Source organism: Macaca nemestrina, chromosome 8 (assembly GCF_043159975.1).
Source record: "Macaca nemestrina isolate mMacNem1 chromosome 8, mMacNem.hap1, whole genome shotgun sequence".
Lineage (NCBI taxonomy): Eukaryota > Metazoa > Chordata > Mammalia > Primates > Cercopithecidae > Macaca > Macaca nemestrina.
Window position 1 is genome coordinate 44,748,768 of NC_092132.1, and position 19,954 is coordinate 44,768,721.

Sequence of the window (19,954 nt, forward strand, 5' to 3'; positions counted from 1 at the left end):
TCTCCGGTGTTAGGAAGGGGTTTTGCTATTTAAAGAAGAAAAAGACTACAACGCTAATGACAACTACAATGATAAAAACAATGACGATGATTCAGAAATTTGCATTGATACCCACCCCTGATGTTTGAATCCTAGATGGGGTGACTAGCAAAATGGAAAAAGCACGTAGAGCCAGGCCTATCTCTGTAAGAGCACTTAAGAGTAGGGGCATGACTGGGGTATTCTCTCTCGCTTTACTGCTTGGCACATTCAGTAAATACTTGTTGAATGAATTCAGTAAATACTTGAATGAATGGTTCAAACATGAGATGCCATTTTTCTTCAGGTTATGAATTTCTAAAATTAGAAAATGATTACTTGAGACATGGCATACTTCTTTACTTTTCAATGAAATAATTCAAACTTAAAATTGCAAGAATAATATTCAGAATTTTCATATATCCTTTACCCAGATTTACCAGTGTTTAACATTTTGCCACATATTCTTTTTTTCATTCCCTACATATGTGTGTGTATATATATATTTTCTGAACCATTTTAGAATAGGTTGCATATATCATTTCCTTTTACCTCTTATTACTTTAAAAAATTCTTTATGTATATAATTTATAGATGGGGGTCTTGCTATGTTGTCCAGGCTGGTCTTGAACTCCTGGGCTCAAGCAGTTCTCCCACCTTGGCCTCCCAAAGTGTTGGGATTACAGGCATGAGCCACTGCGCCTGGCCCCCCTCTTCTTATTTGTGTATTTCCTGAGAACAAAGGTGTTCTCTTATATAGCTATACATCGATTATTACATTCAGGAATTTAACATTGAAAAAATCGTAAGTCTTCTTACCTCAACTTTTTCAATTGCTCTGATAATGTTCATGAAATTTTTTTCCCTCCAGTCCAGGATGATGTTTTGCATTTTGTTGTTTTTTGTTTGTTTTGTTTTCTTTAGTCTGCAACTGTTCCTCAGGCTTTTAGTAGCTTTCATTAAATCAATCCTTATTTTACAAATGTTCTTCAATTTGAGTTTGTTATACATTTTCTTAAGATTAGATTTCAGCTAACTTATTCCCAACCCAAATAATATATTTTTTCCAGTGTATCACATCCTGAGGCACATTTTGTTCCTCTCTTCCTCATTGATGATCATTTTGATTAAGATGTTGTCTGTTTTCTCTACTGTAGAGTTACTGTTTTACCTTTTGTAACTAATTAGCAGTTACAAAGTGGAGAGACACTTTGAAACTATTTAAATATTCTGTTCCTCACCAAACTTTCCCCCTAGATTTAGCATTCATTAATTATTCTTGCTTGGACCAACCTTTACGAGGATGGTTGAGAATGGTGATTTTCCAATTTCATAAGGTTGGTTGAGAATGGTGATTTTCCAATTTCATAACTCTCTTTACATGTTATCAGTTGGTATAAGGAAGGGCACATCCCATTCTTATTGATTGATTATCAGTATGACCTAAAGAATTCCTGTTTTATAACCAGAGTTATAATCCATTATATTCTTAGTTTGATGCTCACATTTTCTCACAATTGGCCAGTGGTAGCCCGTTCAAATTGGGTCCTGTGTGCATTTAACAATCTCCCATCATGTTTTGAACACTTTCTCACTTCTTGGCTTAACAAGCTGTTCGAGATTTATTTTGTACTTCCCTTACCCCAGCCCTGGGACCAGACATTCCTCTAAGGAGTAAAAACCAAGATAAGGCTTTAGGTGTGCTCATTGCAACTGATTTGACATTGTTTCTAAGCCCTTTCAGAGTTAGGAAATTTAAGAGTTATAAAAGTCCATACTGATAAGTCTCAATCTCAATCCAACCTCCGATTTTTTTTTTTTTTTTTTTTGAGATGGAGTCTCGCTCTCTCACCCAGGCTGGAGTGCAATGGTGCAATCTAAGCTCACTGCAGCCTCCGTCTCCTGGGCTCAAGCAATTCTCCCACCTCAGCCTCCCAAGTAACTGACACTACAGGTGTGTGCCACCATGCCTGGCTAATTTTTAATTTTTTTTTTTTTTGTGGAGACAGGGTTTCCCCCATGTTGCTCAGAGTGGTCTCAAATTACTGGGCTCAAGGGATCCTCCTGCCTCAGCCTCCCAAAATGCTGGGATTCCAGGTATGAGCCACTGTGCCCGGCCTAATTTTATTATTTATTTATTTATTTATTTATTTATTTGAGACAGTGTCTCACTCAGTCACTCAGGCTGGAGTGCAGTAGTGTGATTACAGCTGGCTAATTTTTAAAAATTTTTTGTTGAGATGGGAGTCTCACCATGTTGCACATGCTGGTCTCAAACTCCACCTACCTTGGCCTCCCAAGTGCTAGGATTACAGGCGTGAGCCACTGTGCTTGGCCCAGTGTAATTTTAATCTGCATTTCTCTTACTATGAGTGAAGCTAAACATTTATGTGTGTGTGTGTGTGTATATATATATGAGCATATATATACACATATATATGAGCATATATATGTGTCATGCAGGCTGGAGTGCAGTGGGGCAAACGCGGCTCACTGCAGCCTCAACATTAACATCCTGGGTTCAAGCCATTCTCCCACCTCAGCCTCCCAAGTAGCTGAGACCACAGGTGTGACCCACACATATATATATGTAGACCACTTTTATATCTTTTTGAATTGTCTGTTCATGCCTTTTGGCCATTTTGCTATTGGGTTTTTGGACTTTTTGTCCTGCTCAATTTTAAAGACAGTTTTATGTGCTGTATCAGGGATAGTAACCATTTGTCTGTGATGTACGTCGGGAATACTTCCTCCCAATTTGTATTTTGTCTTTTAACTTTATTTACAGTGATTTTTTTTTTGTCATGCAAAAGTTTTTTTATGTAGTCAAATTTATCAATCTTTCATTTCATTTAGATTTTGAGTCATAATGAGAAAGACTTTTCCTACACCCATTTTATGGAGAAATTTGCCCACGTTTTCTTCCACTATTTTTAGTTTCGTTTTTTACATTTAGATCTTTGATCTATTTGGAGTTTATGCTTGTGTGAAAAGATCGTGTGAAGAATGGATCTAATTTTACCTTTTCCCAAATGGCTCTCCAGTATTTTGTTTTTCTTTCTCTTTTTCTCCCTAAGCCAGACAGATTTGGCATGTTTGGTTGTTTGAATATCATTTATTTAAAAGCCCACCTTTTCCCTGGTAACTTCTGGTACCACCTTTATCATACACTAAATTTCTATTTGTAATTGTGTCTATTTCTGGGCTTCCTATTCTGTTTCATTAGTCTATCTATTCATGCTCCACAATGATACTCTATCATACCAGCTTTGTAATGTGGTTTAATGTCTTACAGGACTGGTATCTCCTCAGAGCCCTTCCTTCTTAGTTTTCCTAGCTATCCTCACATATTTATTTTTCTATATGATCATTTCAATTTGTCTATCTCCAGAAAAAAAAACAAAAAAACCTTTTGAGAATTATATTCGGATCACATTAAATTTATATATTGACTTAGAATTGAAATCTTTTTTTTTCTTTTTGAGTCTGAGCCTCGCTCCATCACCCAGGCTGGAGTGCAGTGGTGTGATCTCAGCTCACTGCAGCCCTCTGCCTCCCAGGTTCAAGCGATTCTCATGCCTCAGCCTCCCAAGTAGCTGGGACTACAGGCGTGTGGGCCACCATGTCCAACTAAGTTTTGTATTTTTAGTAGAGACAGAGTTTCACCAGGTTAGCCAGGCTGGTCTTGAATTCCTGATCTCAAGTGATCCTCCCACCTTGTCCTCCCTCTCAAAGTGCTGGGATTACAGGCATGAGCCACCACACCCCACCTAGAATTGAAATCTTAATGAAGCTGAGATATCCTAGGCAAGAACAGAAGTCTTTCTTTTTGTTTAAGTTCACTTTCAGGTCTTTCAAGAGTGTTTCATAGTTTCATTCATACAGGTTTTGAACATTTCTTGTTAAGTTTTATTTCTATTTTAGCTTTTTGTTGCTTTTGTAAATGGGGTTTTTTCTTCCACCATTATATATCCCAACTGGTTATTACTTGTGTATATGAAAAAATATTACTTGTGCTGATTTTTGTATGTTATTTTTACATACTGCTACATTGATTTTCTTTTTTAAATTGAGTTTATTTTATCATTTTTTCCCAGGGTCTCAGGTGTGCTGTCATGTCATGTACAAATAGAGATACTTTCACTTTTTCTTTTCTTCTAATTTTTATGCCTTTGCTTTGTCTTGCTTTTTTATGCCTTTGCAATTGTATTGGTCAAATACCTGTTGTGTGAATACTAGTGGGCCGGGTGTGGTGGCTCACACCTGTAATCTCAGCACTTTGAGAGGCCTAGATGTGCAGATCACCTGAGGTCAGGAGTTTGAGACCAGCTTGACCACCATGGTGAAACCCCGTCTCTACTAAAAATACAAAAATTAGCCACGAGTGGTAGCAGGTACCTGTAATCTCAGCTACTTTGGAGGCTGAGGTGGGAGAATTGCTTGAACCCGGGAGGTGGAGGTTGCAGTGAGCCGAGATCCCGTCACTGCGCTCAGGTTGGGCAACAGAGCCAGACTCTGTCTCAAAAAATAAATAAATAAATAAATAAATAAATAAATAAATAAATAAATAAATAAATAAAGTAGTGGAGACAGTAGGAATCTTTGTCTTGTTTCTGACCTTAGTCGAAAAGTCTTTAGTATTTCACTGTTATGTAAGATGCCAGCTTTAGGATGGAGATATATATCTCCATATACCTACACACACATGTAATTTATATAGGAGATACGTGCATATAAATATATGTACTGATGTATATATTTTGAATAAAGTAAAATATATGTGTATGTATGTTCATGTATGCATATCCATTATGAATTGTGTCTTTTAATATTAAACATGTCCTTTGACACATTTAATACCTTATTGCTAGATATATAATGTTATGTTTTTCTTTATGTAGTACATCTTTACTATTTTTCCTTTTGGTATTTAGGAACGTTTTCATTTTTGTTCTAATTATATTACTTTTTTTTTTTGAGATGGGGTCTCACTCTGTTGCCTGGGTTGGAGTACAGTGGTGTGATTACTGCTCGCTTCAGTCTCAAATTCCCAGGCTCAAGTGATCCTCCCACTTCAGCCTCCCAAGTAGCTGAGACAACCACTTATCACTATGCTTGACTAATTTATTTTTTATTTTTTGAAGAGATGAAGTCTCACTATGGTGCCCAGATTGGGTCTTGAACTTTGGGGCTCAGGCGACTCTCCTGCCTCAATCTCCCAAAGTGCCAGGATTGCAAGCGTGAACTACCGAGCCCAGCCCACCTGTTTTTGTTTGTTTGTTTGTTTCCGAGACGGAATCTTGCTCTGTCATCCAGGCTAGAGTGCAATGGCATGATCTCTGCTCACTGCAGCCTCCGCCTCCCGGGTTTAAGCAATTCTTTTGCCTCAACCTCCCAAGTAGCTGGGATTACAGGCATGTGCCACCACGCCTGGCTAATTTTTGTACAGATTTTTAGTACAGATGGGGTTTCACCATGTTGGCCAGGCTGGTCTTGAACTTGTGACCTCGTGATCCCCCTGCCGCGGCCTCCCAAAGTGCTGGGATTATAGGCATGAGCCACAGTGCCTGGTCCCCCCCTTTTTTTTTTTTTTTTTTTAAACTAAACCTTTTATTATCTGGTCTGTCAATTTTTTTAATGGTATCAACTTACAATCTAACACTCAATGATCTTATTCTACTTTCCCTTCTCTCTCCTCTCTCCCTTCTCCTCTCAATTTTTGTTTGTTTGCTTGTTTGTTTTGCCTTTTTCTCTTTTTATTTTGGAAACTTGCAAATGTGTACGAAAGTATATAAAGTAATAAGGCCAGTGTTCCTATCACCCGCTTTCAACAACTCTCAACATTTGGTTCATTTTCTTTCATTTACATTTCCCCAATTCACATGTCCCTAGATTATTCTGAAGCAAATTTCAAACCTCATATCATTTTATCTGTAACTATTTAAAAGTATATATAAAAGATAAAGACTTCAAAATTACTGCCACAATACCATTATCCCAGTTAAAATAAATGAATAAGAATTCCTTTTTCTCTCTTTTTCTCCTTTTTTTCTGAGACAGAGTCTCACTCTATTGCCCAGGCTGGAGTGCAGTGGCAGGATCTCAGCTCACTGCAACCTCTACCTCCTGGGTTCAAGTGATTCTCCTGCCTCTGCCTCCTGATTAGCTGAGACTACAGGCGTGTGCCTCCATGGCCAGCTAATTTTTGTATTTTTAGTAGAGACAGGGTTTCACCATGTTGGCCATGATGGTCTCAAACTCCTGACCTCAAGTGATCCACCTGCCTCAGCATCCCAAAGTGCTGGAATTACAGGTGTGAGCCACCGTACCCGGTCAAGAATACCTTAATATAAAATATCCAGTGAGTGTTCAGACATCTCCAGTTGTTTTATAATTTTTTTACATGTTGTTTGTCTGAATTAAGGTTTAAATAAGTTCTAGTTATTTGTGTTGGTCAACATATCTCTTAAGCTTCTTTTAATTTAAAGGTTCCTGTTACTGATGACTAGGGATTCTGGGCACTTTTTTTCTTGCATACTGGCTATTCATATCTCTTATGAAGTGTCTGTTCAAGACTTTTGCCCAATTATTTTTAATTGGGTTTTTGTCTCCTCATTGCTGAGGTGTAGAATTTCTGTATATGTTCTGGATACAAGTCCTTTGTTATGTACATCTGTCTTGAATATAGTCTCCCATTCTATATGTCTAATAGACAACTTATCTATTCATTCTCTTCACGGCATCTTTTGATGAGCAGAAGATTTTAATTTGGATAAAGTCCAGTGTATTTTTTTTTTTTTTTTTTTTTTTTTTGAGACGAAGTCTCACTCCGTTGCCCAGACTGAAGTGCAGTGGCACGATCTTGGCTCACTGCAACCTCCACCTCCCGGGTTCAAGTGATTCTCCTGCTTCAGCCTCCTCTGTAGCTGGGATTACAGGCGCAGACCACCGCGTCTAGCTAATTTTTATATTTTTAGCAGAGAGGGGGTTTCACCATATTGGTCAGGCTGGTCTCAAACTCCTGGCCTCCAGTGATCCACCCACCCCAGCTTCCCAAAATGCTGGGATTACAGGCATGAGCCACTGCCCCCGGTCATGTTATACTGAATATTTTAAGTATATTTTATTATGCTTAATTTTACTATATTTATATACTATACTTAATTATATATTATACTTAATTATACTATAATTCATTATATTAAGTATATTAATATTTAAAATTTTAACAATTTAAAATAATATTTTTAATTGTTTGGAGGTGAGTTATGAAGAGGCACCAAACAGCACAACCTTAGAGGCTAACCCAGTTACAGCATATTTTTTAAAGGTGTCTTCATTGTTTTGTTCTTGCTCTTATTTTAAAACTAATAACTCCTCTTAAAAACTAACTCAGAATTCAGCAGAAAGTAAAAGTCCTTCATAATTGAGGGGGGTGGGGGGTGAGATGGCGAGTTAGGTCTGAAGTGAAACTTAAGTCCATTGCACCTAAAGAAAGATTTTACATTTTTAAACAAATCAAAACAATCATATCCACGTCCAAGCCTCCAAATCCCCTACAACAGAGTAGCAGAATCAAAATGTCTTGCTTTTGTGCTAAGCTTTTTAAAATAAATGGAATTTAATTTTTTTAATTTGAAACAATGACAAAGGCTATGGAAAAGGTGGAAACACAGTACAAAAATTTATTTTCTAAACCATTTGAGAGTTGCTAACCTAATGCATCATACCTCAAACACATATTTATTTCCTAGAAACAAGGACGTTCTCCTCCATAACCATGAGACCGCCATGGAAACGATCAGCACCATCGAATTCTCACGCCCCACTCAAGTTCCTTGATTACTTCAATAATGTCCTCCATAGCAAAAGGATCTAGTTCAAAATCGGGAGCTACATTTCATTGTCGTGCCTAAAACATAAGAATTGCTCATTTGCTTTGGAGCAGTTCTTCAGTCTATCCTTGATTTTCATGACCTTGACACTTTTGAACATTATAGACCAGTTATTCTCTAGAATATCTTTCAATCTGGAGTTGTCAGATACCTCTCTATTATTAAACTGAAATCTGATATTCCACCAAAAACATATTTTTGGTGGAAATATCACAGAATTGACATTGCACTCTCCTCATGACATCCTGTCTGGTGGCCTGTGATTCTATTTTATCTCATTACCAATGGCGTTCGTTTTGAGCATTTGATTAAGTTGTTATCTGCCACTGTAAAGTTGCTATTTTTCTCTTTATAATTACTATGTTGTAGGGAGGTATTTTGAAACTATGTAAATGTTTGCTTGCCCATCAAACATTCCACTTGTTCAGTGATTTATTTGTATCTGTATGAGTTTATGGTTTCCTATTTTAGTCAATGAGTTATAATCTATGACTATCATTATTTAAAATTTTTTTTCTGTTTTCTTTGGTTCCCCAGCAGGAAACGATGACTATCATTATTAATTTTAGTGCTTAGATTGTCCCTGATGTGACTCGTGGCAGATCCTTCAAGTTGGCTTCTTTGACCTTTTGACATGTCCCTATTATTCATTTTATTGTATTTATTTATTTATTTTTCGAAATGGAGTCTCACCCTGTCACCCAGGCTGGAGTGCAGTGGCGTGATCTTAGCTCACTGCAACTTCTGCCTCCCAGGTTCAAGCGATTCTCCTGCCTCGGCCTCACCTTGTTGGCCATGCTGGTCTCGAACTCCTGACCTTGTGATCAGCCTGCCTCAGCCTCCCAATGTGTTGGGATTACAGGTGTGAGCCACCGTGCCCAGCCTACTTCCTGGCTTTATGGCACAAGATGTGCCAGTCTTGTCTAATACCCTCCCTGCCCCTGCCCTGCGGTTACCCATTTTTGCAAGAAGCCCTGGTTTCTTTTAGTGCAATATGGCATTTGGAAGCCAAGATCTGGGTGTCAGGTGTGCTCCTATACATCAGGGTGGTCACTGCACCTACGCTCCCTTTATGAACAGAACTAGGGAATATAGGAAACACATCCAACACCTACTGAATCAGTCTGCAGTGTTAACAAGATCCCTAGGCGATTTGCATGCACTTTAAAGCTTTGGAAGCACTGCTCATCTACAGAGTAGACTCTGCTCTCCAAGCTAGCTATTTGAGTGTCAGCCATCGTGTTGCACGTTAGCCATCACGTTTCATTTCAGCCATCAGGAAGGAGGAGTGGAACAAAAGAATTCACTTCCTGTTGAGTTAGGTCCCTTGAATCCCAGAAGTCTCTCAGAACACTTCTGCTAATGTCTCATTATTTAGAACTTAGTCACATGCCTACACGCAAAGGAGACAGGGAAATCTAGTGTTTTAGTTGGGGGCCATTGCCCAGCTAAATAAAATTAATGTTCTTTTTTTTTTGAGATGGAGTTTTGCTCTTGTCGCCCAGGCTGGGGTGCAGTGGCACGATCTCGGCTCACTGCAACCTCCACCTCCTGGGTTCAAGCAATTCTCCTGCCTCAGCCTCCCAAGTAGCTGGGATTACCAGGCATTCACCACCACACCCTGATAATTTTGTATTTTTAGTAGAGATGGGGTTTCACCATGTTAGTCAGGCTGATCTCGAACTCCTGATCTCAGGTGATCCACCCACCTCGGCTTCCCAAAGTTCTGGGATTACAGGCATGAGCCACCGCTCCTTGCCTTAATGTTCTGTTTCTAAGGAAAAAAAGAGATGCTAGCTATTGGGTGGGTTATAAGAGTCTCTACACCTCTGGTCTCTCTTAGTAGCAGCCTGTGTGTCCTCTCAGCATACAGGGAAATTGTTGGTAGCAGCAGCCAACACCGGGCACAACAACCAATCACCCTTATGTGGACAGCAGGGAAGTCACTATGGTCAGCTCACAGTTGAAGGACAAATGTAAAACCCCTACCTCAACTCTCTTTCTCTTTCTTTCTTTCTTTCTTTCTTTCTTTCTTTCTTTCTTTCTTTCTTTCTTTCTTTCTTTCTTTCTTTCTTTCTTTCTTTCTTTCTTTTTCTTTCTTTCTTTCTTTCTCTTTCTTTCTTTTTCTTTCTTTCTTTCTTTCTTTCTTTCTTTCTTTTTCTTTCTTTCTCTTTCTTTCTTTCCTTCCTTCCTTCCTTCCTTTCTCTTTCTTTTCTTTTCTTTCCCTTCCTTCCTTCCTTCCCTCCCTCCCTCCCTCCCTCCCTCCCTTCTTTCTTTTCTTTCTTTCTTTCTTTCTTTCTTTCTCTCTCTCTCTCTTTTCTTTTCTTTCCCTTCCTTCCTTCCTTCCTTCCTTCCTTCCTTCCTTCCTTCCTTCCTTCCTTCCTTTCTTTCTTTCTTTCTTTCTTTCTCTTTCTCTCTCTCTCTCTCTCTTTCTTTCTTTCTTTCTTTCTTTCTTTCTTTCTTTCTTTCTTTCTTTCTTTCTTTCTTTCTTTCTTTCTTTCTTTCTTTCTTTCTTTCTTTCTTCCCTTTCTTCCCTTTCTTTCTTCCCTTCCCTTTCTTTATTTCTTATATGGAATGCTTTGGAATTGGTGTCATCCTTGCACAGGAGCCATGCTAATCTCTGTATCATTCCAATTTTAGTACATATGCTGCTAAAGCGAGCACTCTTTCTTTCTTTTTTCTTTTTTTTTTTTTCTTGAGACAGAGTCTTGCTGTGTCACCCAGGCTGAAGTGCAGTGCACTCTCTGAGCAGCGCAATCTATGCTCACTGCAACCTCCACCTCCCGGGTTCAAGCAATTCTCGTGCCTCAAGAAGCTGGGACTCATGCATCACAAGAAGCTGGGACTACAGGCATGTGCCACCAAGCCCAGCTAATTTGTATTTTAGTAAATGGGGTTTCACCAAATTGGCCAGGCTGGTCTCGAACTTCTGACCTCATGTGATCCATCCCCCTCAGCCTCCCACAGTGCTGGGATTATAGGCATGAGCCACCGCACCTGTCCTCTTTCTCTCGTTCTCTCTTTTCTTCTTTCCATGAGTGCACTGGTGCAATCATGGCTTACACCACACTTGAACTCCCAGGCTCCAGAGATCCTTCCACCTCAGCCTCCCAAGTAGCTGAGACTACAGGTACACACCACCATGCCTGGCTACTTTTTTTATTTTTTAAAGATGGCATCTTGTTGTGTTGCCCAGTCTGGTCTTGAACTTATGGCCTCAAGTGATCCTTTCACCTCAGCCTCCCAAAAATGCTGAGATTACAGATGTGAGCCCCTGCGCCCAGCCCCAAACCCTCACTTTGATATAGACCCCGTTACTATCATGCCCACCAATCCTATCTGCCCGGCCCCAAACTGGAACCAGGGCCAGAATTCAAGGAGCAATAAGGTAGAAAAGAATGTTTGGAAGGCACTGTTTCACACAGTAGCTCAGCTGGCAGACTCTGAAAACAGATTGCTCAGGTTCAAATACCAGTGCCACCACTTATCAGCTATGGGGTTTTCAGTAAGTGATAGCTCTTTGCTAGGGCTCAGTGTACTTGTATTAAAATGGGGATGAGGCTGCGTTCAGTGGCTCATGCCTATAATCCCAGTGCTTTGGGAGACCAAGAGGTAGGTGATGGCTTGAGCTCAGGAGTTTGAGACCAGCCTGGGCAACATAAGGAGATCTCATCTGTACTTAAACAAAATTTTTAAAAAGTAAAAAAAAAAAAAAAAAAACCCCAGGCACAGTGGCTCATGCCGGTAATCTAAGCACTTTGGGAGGCTGAACCCAGTGGATCACAAGGTCAAGAGACTGAGACCATCCTGGCCAAAATGGTGAAACCCCGTCTCTACTAAAAAGACAAAAATTAGCTGGGCGTGATGGTGTGCGCCTGCAGTCCCAGCTACTCAGGAGGCAGGAGAATCACTTGAACCCGGGAGGCAGAGGTTGTAGTGAATCGAGATTGTGCCACTGCACCCCAGCCTGGTGACAAAGTGAGACTTCGTCTTAAAAACAAACAAACAAACAAAAAAAGTGGAATGGGTGTAGGGCTACCTCACAGGTTGTGGTGAAGATTTGATGGAAATAACTATTATGCAAAGCTCTTGGAGCACCTAGCCCACAGTGAGCTCCCATACACCTTAGTTCTTATTACTAAGCAGAGACACTATAGCAAAGATAGCACCGCCCTGGAGGTGGCTGCCAAGCCTGACGGTGGGCTCAGGCCCAGAGACCCGTTCCACAGAAAGTACAGAAACCACGAACTTGGAGGTGCCATCGATTTACTTAGTACTAAAGCATTCAGTAAAAAGCCCAGTGTTTCCACCATTTTGGAGAAGATTGAAGCCAGCTCCATTTGCCATTCTACACCTCTGTGACAGGCACCCAGGACTTTCCTGTTTTGTTACTGCGTAGACAGCGTCTTTTCTTTCCCCGAGTTTGCTTTTTTTTTTCTTGACTGCTGGAAGTATTTCCAACAGATTTTTTTTTAAAAAACAATATTTTGGAAAAAAACAAGCAGGGAAACAAATTGACCTGCTAGATAGAGCATTTGACTTTGCACACATCCTCTGCAAGACAAAACCTGCCGCCACCCCTGCCCCTTTACAAGAACTTAGCAAACCCTCGCAAGTCTGCATCCGTCACTCGATACGTGAAAAGTGGCACCATCATTTTCTTAGACAAACATCCTGGCAGTTTGGCTTCTTTTACTTTGTCGTTAATACAACCGGTTTGGCTGAGTACCTGAGGGAACCTTGAAAGACCAGTTCTTATTATTTTAACTTCCTCCCTGGCTTATCATTTTGGTGTATAATTCGAACATATTTGCCAATGGCCTCTAGGTACCACTGAAAGAAATACCTAAGATAAACAAAGACCATTTTTTCTTCTTAAGATCCATGTCTCCACATGACAATGGGGAAAGATTTAAAGAATGCCAAAGAGTGCACGAGTGTGTGTCTTTGTGGGTCTTTATGCAAAACTAGGACTAAATGTTCCTGTACAGTATGACTGTAGCTCATTCTGCCACTTCCAAGGCTGGCTGAAACTATTGGAACTAATCTCTGTCCTTTTAACCTCCAACTCAAGCTGGGGCCAAGATGCCACCTCAGGGGCCAGGGAAATGGCTGAGAAGAGTAACAGTGCCCCTCCTGGCGAGTGCTTATGACAGTGAATTTGACAGTAGGAAACCTCCCCCAGGGGGCTCCTGAAGCAGCTGGAACGTGACCTTTGGTGTCTTGCCCTATAGCATATGCAAACTCATGTTTAACGGCAAATATAAATGTAGCAGTTACTACTAAGTATCTCAGGGCAGCCAGAGACTGGCCACTCTATGTTTTCCCTGCAGTGGCTGTGGTAGCTACAGCTGGGATCTGTTCAGCCATTTTTTCCATCCTTCTTTTCCTGGTAACAGTACCACTTCTCTTCAGAAAATCTCTCCCAAACTCTACGTGAATCCAGTGAGTTTGATCAGCCACAGTACCTGATCCTGTCCATAGGGGTGAGAATGGGATCCAGCCAGGCCAAACTTAGTCCTGCATCCCTTTGGACATTGTTGAGTAAGCTAGAAAGCTGGATGTCATCCTCGACAACATCCTCTCCCTTACCTGCCATATCCAAGCTCCCAGATCTGCCAATTTTGCCTCCTGGATCTCTTTCCTGTCCATCTCCTCAATCACCCAAGTCCCAGCTGTTATTATCTAACTTCTCAGTTAGTGTCCTCCTAGCTGATGCTCTCACATTTGCTCTGGGCCACCTCCATGCAGCCTACTGCAGCTGGAGTCTTTTTTTTTTTTTTTTTTGAGACGGAGTTCTGCTCTTGTTGCCCAGGCTGGAGTGCAATGGCGCAATCTTGGCTCACTGCCACCTCCACCTCCCGGGTTCAAGCGATTTTCCTGTCTCAGCCTCCTGAGTAGCTGGGATTACAGGCGCTCGCCACCATGCCCAGCTAATTTTTGTATCTTTAGTAGAGGCGGGGTTTCATCATATTGGTCAGGCTGGTCTCGAACCCCTGACCTCAGGTGATCCGCCTGACTTGGCCTCCCAAAGTGTTGGGATTACAGGTGTGAGTCACCATGCCTTGCCATAGAGTCATTCTTTCAAAGGACAAATATGATTGTGACACCTTACCCACTCCCAATTTTGGTCTCGGCTTCCTACGGCCTTAGGATAAATGCAAAATTCCTTAATGTGGCCCATAAGCCCCATGGATTACTCCCTGCGCCTCTCCTGTCCCACCTTGTCCTGCTCTCTCTGTTTTAGCTACTAGACATCCTTGCAGCCCCAGTTTCTGGTATTAACTAACATGCTCCTTTGTACATAGCGGTTCTTCCATCCAAAATGCCCTTTCCCTAACCCTCCACCTAGGTAATTCATCCTTTTTGTCTTAGTGCAAGCATCATTTCCTTAGGGAAGCTTTTCCCAACCTCCAGGGTCAAATCCTCCATGTACACTCTTAAAGTACCACCTATCTCCTTTGCAAAGCACTTGCCACAGTGCAGCTTCACACTTGCTGGCTAATTGATTTATGTTTGTCTCCCCAGTGATTATGAACTCCATGGGGCTAGTCCTAGTACCATTTTTTGCTCATATTTGTTGAATGATTGGCAGTAAATGAATTGGTCCAAGAGGAGGGCATCCAACATAAATCAGGCCAACTGGAGCCTTTCCCCCAAATTTCCCAAATCAAAGTGGGAGGAGAGTTGCTCTCCTTTCCTCTGGGATCATAAGATACAAGGAGGCAGGTTCTGGGTTGCAGATGACTATCTTTCCTGCCTTATGTGCTCACCTGTCTACAAAATAAAACCTGGCAAGTAGAGAGGAGAGAAGGTCCTGCCAGGTAGGGTCCCTCATTCCATCCCCAGGTCTCTGGGCTCAGGAACTTTTCCTTCAGTTCTCCAAGCCTCCCAAGTCATTCCCAGTTGTGAAAGCCAACAGCTCTCCAGTTTAGGCAGGCTTGTTTGAGTTGGGGTTTTGCCACTCACAAAATAAAGATCTCTGGCTAAGGCAAGTTAACCCAGTGGCCTGGGTCTAGAGATCCAGGACTGGAGAGACATTAGGTTAGGACATTAGGGAAAAAACTGGCCTAAAGATGAGGTAAAACTTGTATCTGATAGGCCAACTTTGCCTACTACAATTAGACTGCACAGATGCCCATTGCTATCTGCCATAGAAAAGGTGTTCATAACCTGCTGGCAAGCATTTGTGGCATGGCTGAGATATTTCATTTGAATGGTGAGTACACGTCTGCAACGAACAAGCAGCCACATGTCTAAGCAGCCATCCGGTGATGCATCACACATGCATTGTGCACCTATGAGCAACACAGATGCTACAGGAAACAGTGAATAAGCTTCAGTCCCCTGAAGAGGTTTATAGCATAGTTTGTTAGGGAGTGTGGCACAGACATAAATAGAAAGACAGAAAGTGCCCAGACCTCTGATGGAGCTCACTCCTGAAAGGCTGGTAATAACTAACATGCTGCTTTGTACATAGCGGTTCTTCCATCCAAAACGCCCTTTCCCTAACCCTCCACCTAGGTAACTCATCCTTTTTGTCTTAGTGCAAGCATCATTTCCTTGCATGAGGGGCCAGGCAGCATGCCCAGGAGCACAAACTTCGGAGCCAGGAAGACCTGGGTGTGAATGTCGGCTCTGCTGCTCACCGCCACTCGAGCTTACATTGTTTCCTCTGCTGTAAAATGGGGATAATCATGCCCTTGTGGGTAATCAGGAGGATTGACAGAGATAAAATACATAAGCTCCTCAGCAGAGGAGCATTTGGCAAATTGAAGTAAGTGTTACCTTATGCCCAGGTGATACTTTGCAACCCACCTAGACAGTCCCAGGCCCAGATCATACTGTTTCACCCCCATGAAAGACATAGCTCTTGAAATCCCAGCATTAGGGATTCAGTTTGGGGTTTATGGTTTGATTGCTGGACGACCCCTGTTAAAATGTATACACACTATTTAAAACCGCTAATACTTTTTTTTTTTTTTGGATACGGAGTTTCGCTCTTGTTGCCCAGGCTGGAGTACAATGGCGTGATCTTGGCTCACTGCATCCTCTGCCTCCCAGGTTCAAGTGATTCTCCTGCCTCAGCCTCCCAAGTAGCTGTGATTACAGGCATGCGCCACCATGCCCGGCTAATTTTGTATTTTTAGTAGAGACTGGGTTTCACCATGTTGGTCAGGCTGGGCTTGAACTCCTGATCTCAGGTGATCCACCCACCTCGGCTTCCCAAAGTGTTGGGATTACAGGCGTGAGCCACCACTGTGCCTGGCCTAAAAGTGCGAATATTTTTATTTGTACTTTTTAATTAGTCATTGGAAGACATAGACACTTATCAAGGGTCAGTTACATTGATCAGCAAAGAGCAGAATAGGACTTGGAGAGGGAGGGAAATGATAATGGAGCCCTGCTGCATACTATGCACCGTGGATTGTGCTTCTCACATCAAATTGACCTAAGCTCTTGGTGGCCCAATTTCCACAACTGAAGACCCTAAGGACATTTAGTCAGGTATGGTGGCATGCACCTGTGGTCCCAGCTACTCAGGAGGCTGAGATAGGAGGATCGCTTGAGCCTGGAGGTCAAGGCTGCAGTGAGCCCAGATAGTGCCACTGCACTCCTGCCTGGGTGGCAGAGTGAGACCCTGTCTTAAAAAAAAAAAAAAAAAAAAAAAAGAGCACCTGTCTCATAGGATTGTTTTGATAATTAATCAAAAGCACTTGCCACCGTGCTTTAGCAAGCCAGCATTGGAGCCCACGTGTCTGAGTGGCTAGGAAGCGCTTGAAGCCAAGGTCCATTTGGTGAGGGAACAGACAACAAAAGAGGAGAAGACCGAGCACGGTGGCTCACACCTGTAATCTCAGCACTTTGGGAGGCTGAGGTGGGCGGATCATGAGGTCAGGAGTTCGAGACCAGCCTGGCCAACATGGTGAAACCCCATCTCTACTAACAATACAAAAATTAACCAGGCATGGTGGCACATGCTTGTAATCCCAGTTACTCCGGAGGCTGAGGTAGGAGAATCTCTTGAACCCGGGAGGCGGAGGTTGCAGTGAGCCGAGATCGCACCACTGCACTCCAGCCTGGGTGACAGAGCAAAACTCCATCTCAGAAAAATAAATAAATAAATAAATAAATAAATAAATAAATAAATAAATAAAGGAGAAGAGAGGGTGCTAAGATACCCTCCGCCAGGAGCAGGTAAGGATGCTGTGCTAACACGACCAGGTTGTACTGCTTCACCGACTGAAAAGGCCACAGATGCAGCTGGAGCCTTTTACAGTAGTAACCTGAAAGAAAACGATGTGACCAGACCTCACTTACCTTCAAGAAATCTGTTCCTGAACTTTCACCAGTTCTGAGAATGTCACATTTCAAAGTGCTTTCTCTCCTCTTATACTTTCCAAGACCTAAGATGTGCTCTCTATCTGGATTCTAAGACAAATGAACTGAAGATAAAATGATGCAGGCAGGAAAGATACTTGGTTAAAAGATCTAAAAGCAACGTAAACACTGGGACTTCTTATTGCAACAGTCCACAGGGGGGCATTGCATGCCAGTTCATAATTTGTGGAATTTTCCATTCCATTGCTAGACACCAGAAGATGAAAAACAACTCCTGGACATAGACAAATGACAACTCCATTATTGTCTCAATGGGGAAACTTGCTGGTCTTCATTAATTCATGCTCCTCTTTCCTCTTCTGACTAGCAAGCAAAGGGTTAATGAAAAAAAATTATAGTCACTCAGCCTGAGTCACTCCCACAGTTAGAGGAGGCTCCCCAGCTGCATCAGGGACGTCCAGGAGCTTTGACATGTGCTCGATTCCCAGGGCCTGTCCCTTGGAGAACCTGATTTAATAGGCCTGAGGTAGGAGGTTGGGGTCATGGTAGAGACTGTTTTTTTTTTTTTTTTTTTTTTTTGAGACGGAGTCTCGCTGTGTCGCCCAGGCTGGAGTGCAGTGGCCGGATCTCAGCTCACTGCAAGCTCCGCCTCCCGGGTTTTTACGCCATTCTCCTGCCTCAGCCTCCCGAGTAGCCGGGACTACAGGCGCCCGCCACCTCGCCCGGCTAGTTTTTTGTATTTTTTAGTAGAGACGGGGTTTCACCGTGTTAGCCAGGATGGTCTCGAACTCCTGACCTCGTGATCCGCCTGTCTCGGCCTCCCAAAGTGCTGGGATTACAGGCTTGAGCCACCGCGCCCGGCCGAGACTGTTTTTTTTTTTTTTGGTGACGGAATCTTGCTATGTCACTCAGGCTGGAGTGCAGTGGTGCAATCTCGGCTCACTGCAAGCTCCGCCTCCCGGGTTCACGCCGTTCTGCTGCCTCAGCCTCCCCAGCAGCTGGGACTACAGGCGTCCGCCGCCACACCTGGCTAATTTTTTCGTAGTTTTAGTAGAGATGGGGTTTCACCATGTTAGCCAGGATGGTCCTGATCTCCTGACCTCGTGATCCGCCCGCCTCAGCCTCCCAAAGTGCTGGGATTACAGGCGTGAGCCACCGCGCCCGGCCTTTTTTTTTTTTTTTTGTAAACAGCTTTATTGGGATACAATTCACATACCATACAATTCACCCTTCTAAAGTGTACAATTAAATGGGTTTTAGTATACCCACAAAGTTATGCCAAACAGCACCACAATCAATTTTAAAACATTTTAACCAACCCCAAAAAGAAATCCTGTGACTATTAGCTGTCAGTCCCCAATCACCCTGTCTCCCCAGTCTCCCCACTCCTAGGCACCCACTCACCTTTCTTTCTTTCTTTCTCTCTCTTTCTTTCTTTCTTTCTTTCTTTCTTTCTTTCTTTCTTTCTTTCTTTCTTTCTTTCTTTCTTTCTTTCTTTCTTTCTTTCTTTCTCTTTCTTTCTTTCTTTCTTTCTTTCTTTCTCTCTCTTTCTTTCTTCTTTCTTTCTTTTTTCTTTCTCTCTCTCTTTCTTTGTTTCTTCTTTCTTTTTCTTTCGTTCATTCGTTCTTTCTTTTCCTTCCCCTTCCTTCCTTCCTTCCTTCCTTCCTTCCTTCCTTCCTTCCTTCCTTCCTTCCTTCCTTCCTTCCTCTCTCTCTCTCTCTCTTTCTTTCCTTCTTTCCTTCTTTCTTTCTTTCTTTCTTTCTTTCTTTCTTTCTTTCTTTCTTTCTTTCTTTCTTTCTTTCTTTCTTTCTTTCTTTCTTTCTTTCTTTCTTTCTTTCTTTCTTCTCTCTTCCCTTCCTTCCTTCCTTCCTTCCTTCCTTCCTTCCTTCCTTCCTTCCTTCCTTCCTTCCTTCCTTCCTTCCTTCCTTCCTTCCTTCCTTCCTTCCTTCCTTCCTTCCTTCCTTCCTTCCTTTCTTCTTTTTTGAAACAGAGTTTCACTCTTGTCACCCAGGCTGGAGTGCAATGGTGCGATCTCTAAAAAATTAGCCGGGCGTGGAGGCGGACGCCTGTAGTCCCAGCTGCTGGGGAGGCTGAGGCAGCAGAATGGTGTATTTTTAGTAGAGATAGAGTTTCACCATGTTGGCCAGCTGGTCTCAAACTCCTGACCTCAGGTGATCCGCCTACCTCAGTCTCCCAAAGTGCTGGAATGATAGGTGTAAACCACTGCCCCTAGCTCATCTACTTCCTGTCTCTATAGATTTATCTATCCTGCATATTTCATATAAATTGAGTCATATATTAATATTTTGTGATCTTTTGTGACTGGCTTCTTTCACTTTCCACAATGTTTCCAGGTTCATTCATGTTGTAGTATGTATCAATATTCCATTGTTTTTGTGGATGAATAATATTCCATTGTATGGATATCCACATTTTTGATGGACATTTGGGCTCTTTCCACTTTTTGGCTATTGTTAATAATGCTGGTATGGTTATTCATGTACAAGTTTTTGTGTGAACAAGGCTTATTTTTAAAGTGCTCCCTGGTTGGGCACGGTGGCTCACACCTGTAATCCCAGCACTTTGGGAGGCTGAGGAGAGCAGATCGCCTGAGGTCAGGAGTTCAAGACTAGCCTGGTTAACATGGTGAAAACTGTCTCTACTAAAAATACAAAACTTAGCTGGGCATGGTGGCACAT

At 42.1% G+C, this 19,954-nt stretch overlaps 1 non-coding gene across 1 annotated transcript; it reads right to left on the minus strand.

Moving 5' to 3' along the window:
- Positions 1 to 10,473: 10,473 nt before the first annotated feature.
- LOC112425637 (U6 spliceosomal RNA) lies at positions 10,474 to 10,577 on the minus strand. The gene has a single exon (XR_003016758.2). It is a non-coding gene; the product is annotated as a U6 spliceosomal RNA (small nuclear RNA).
- Between the last annotated feature and the right edge of the window lie 9,377 nt (positions 10,578 to 19,954).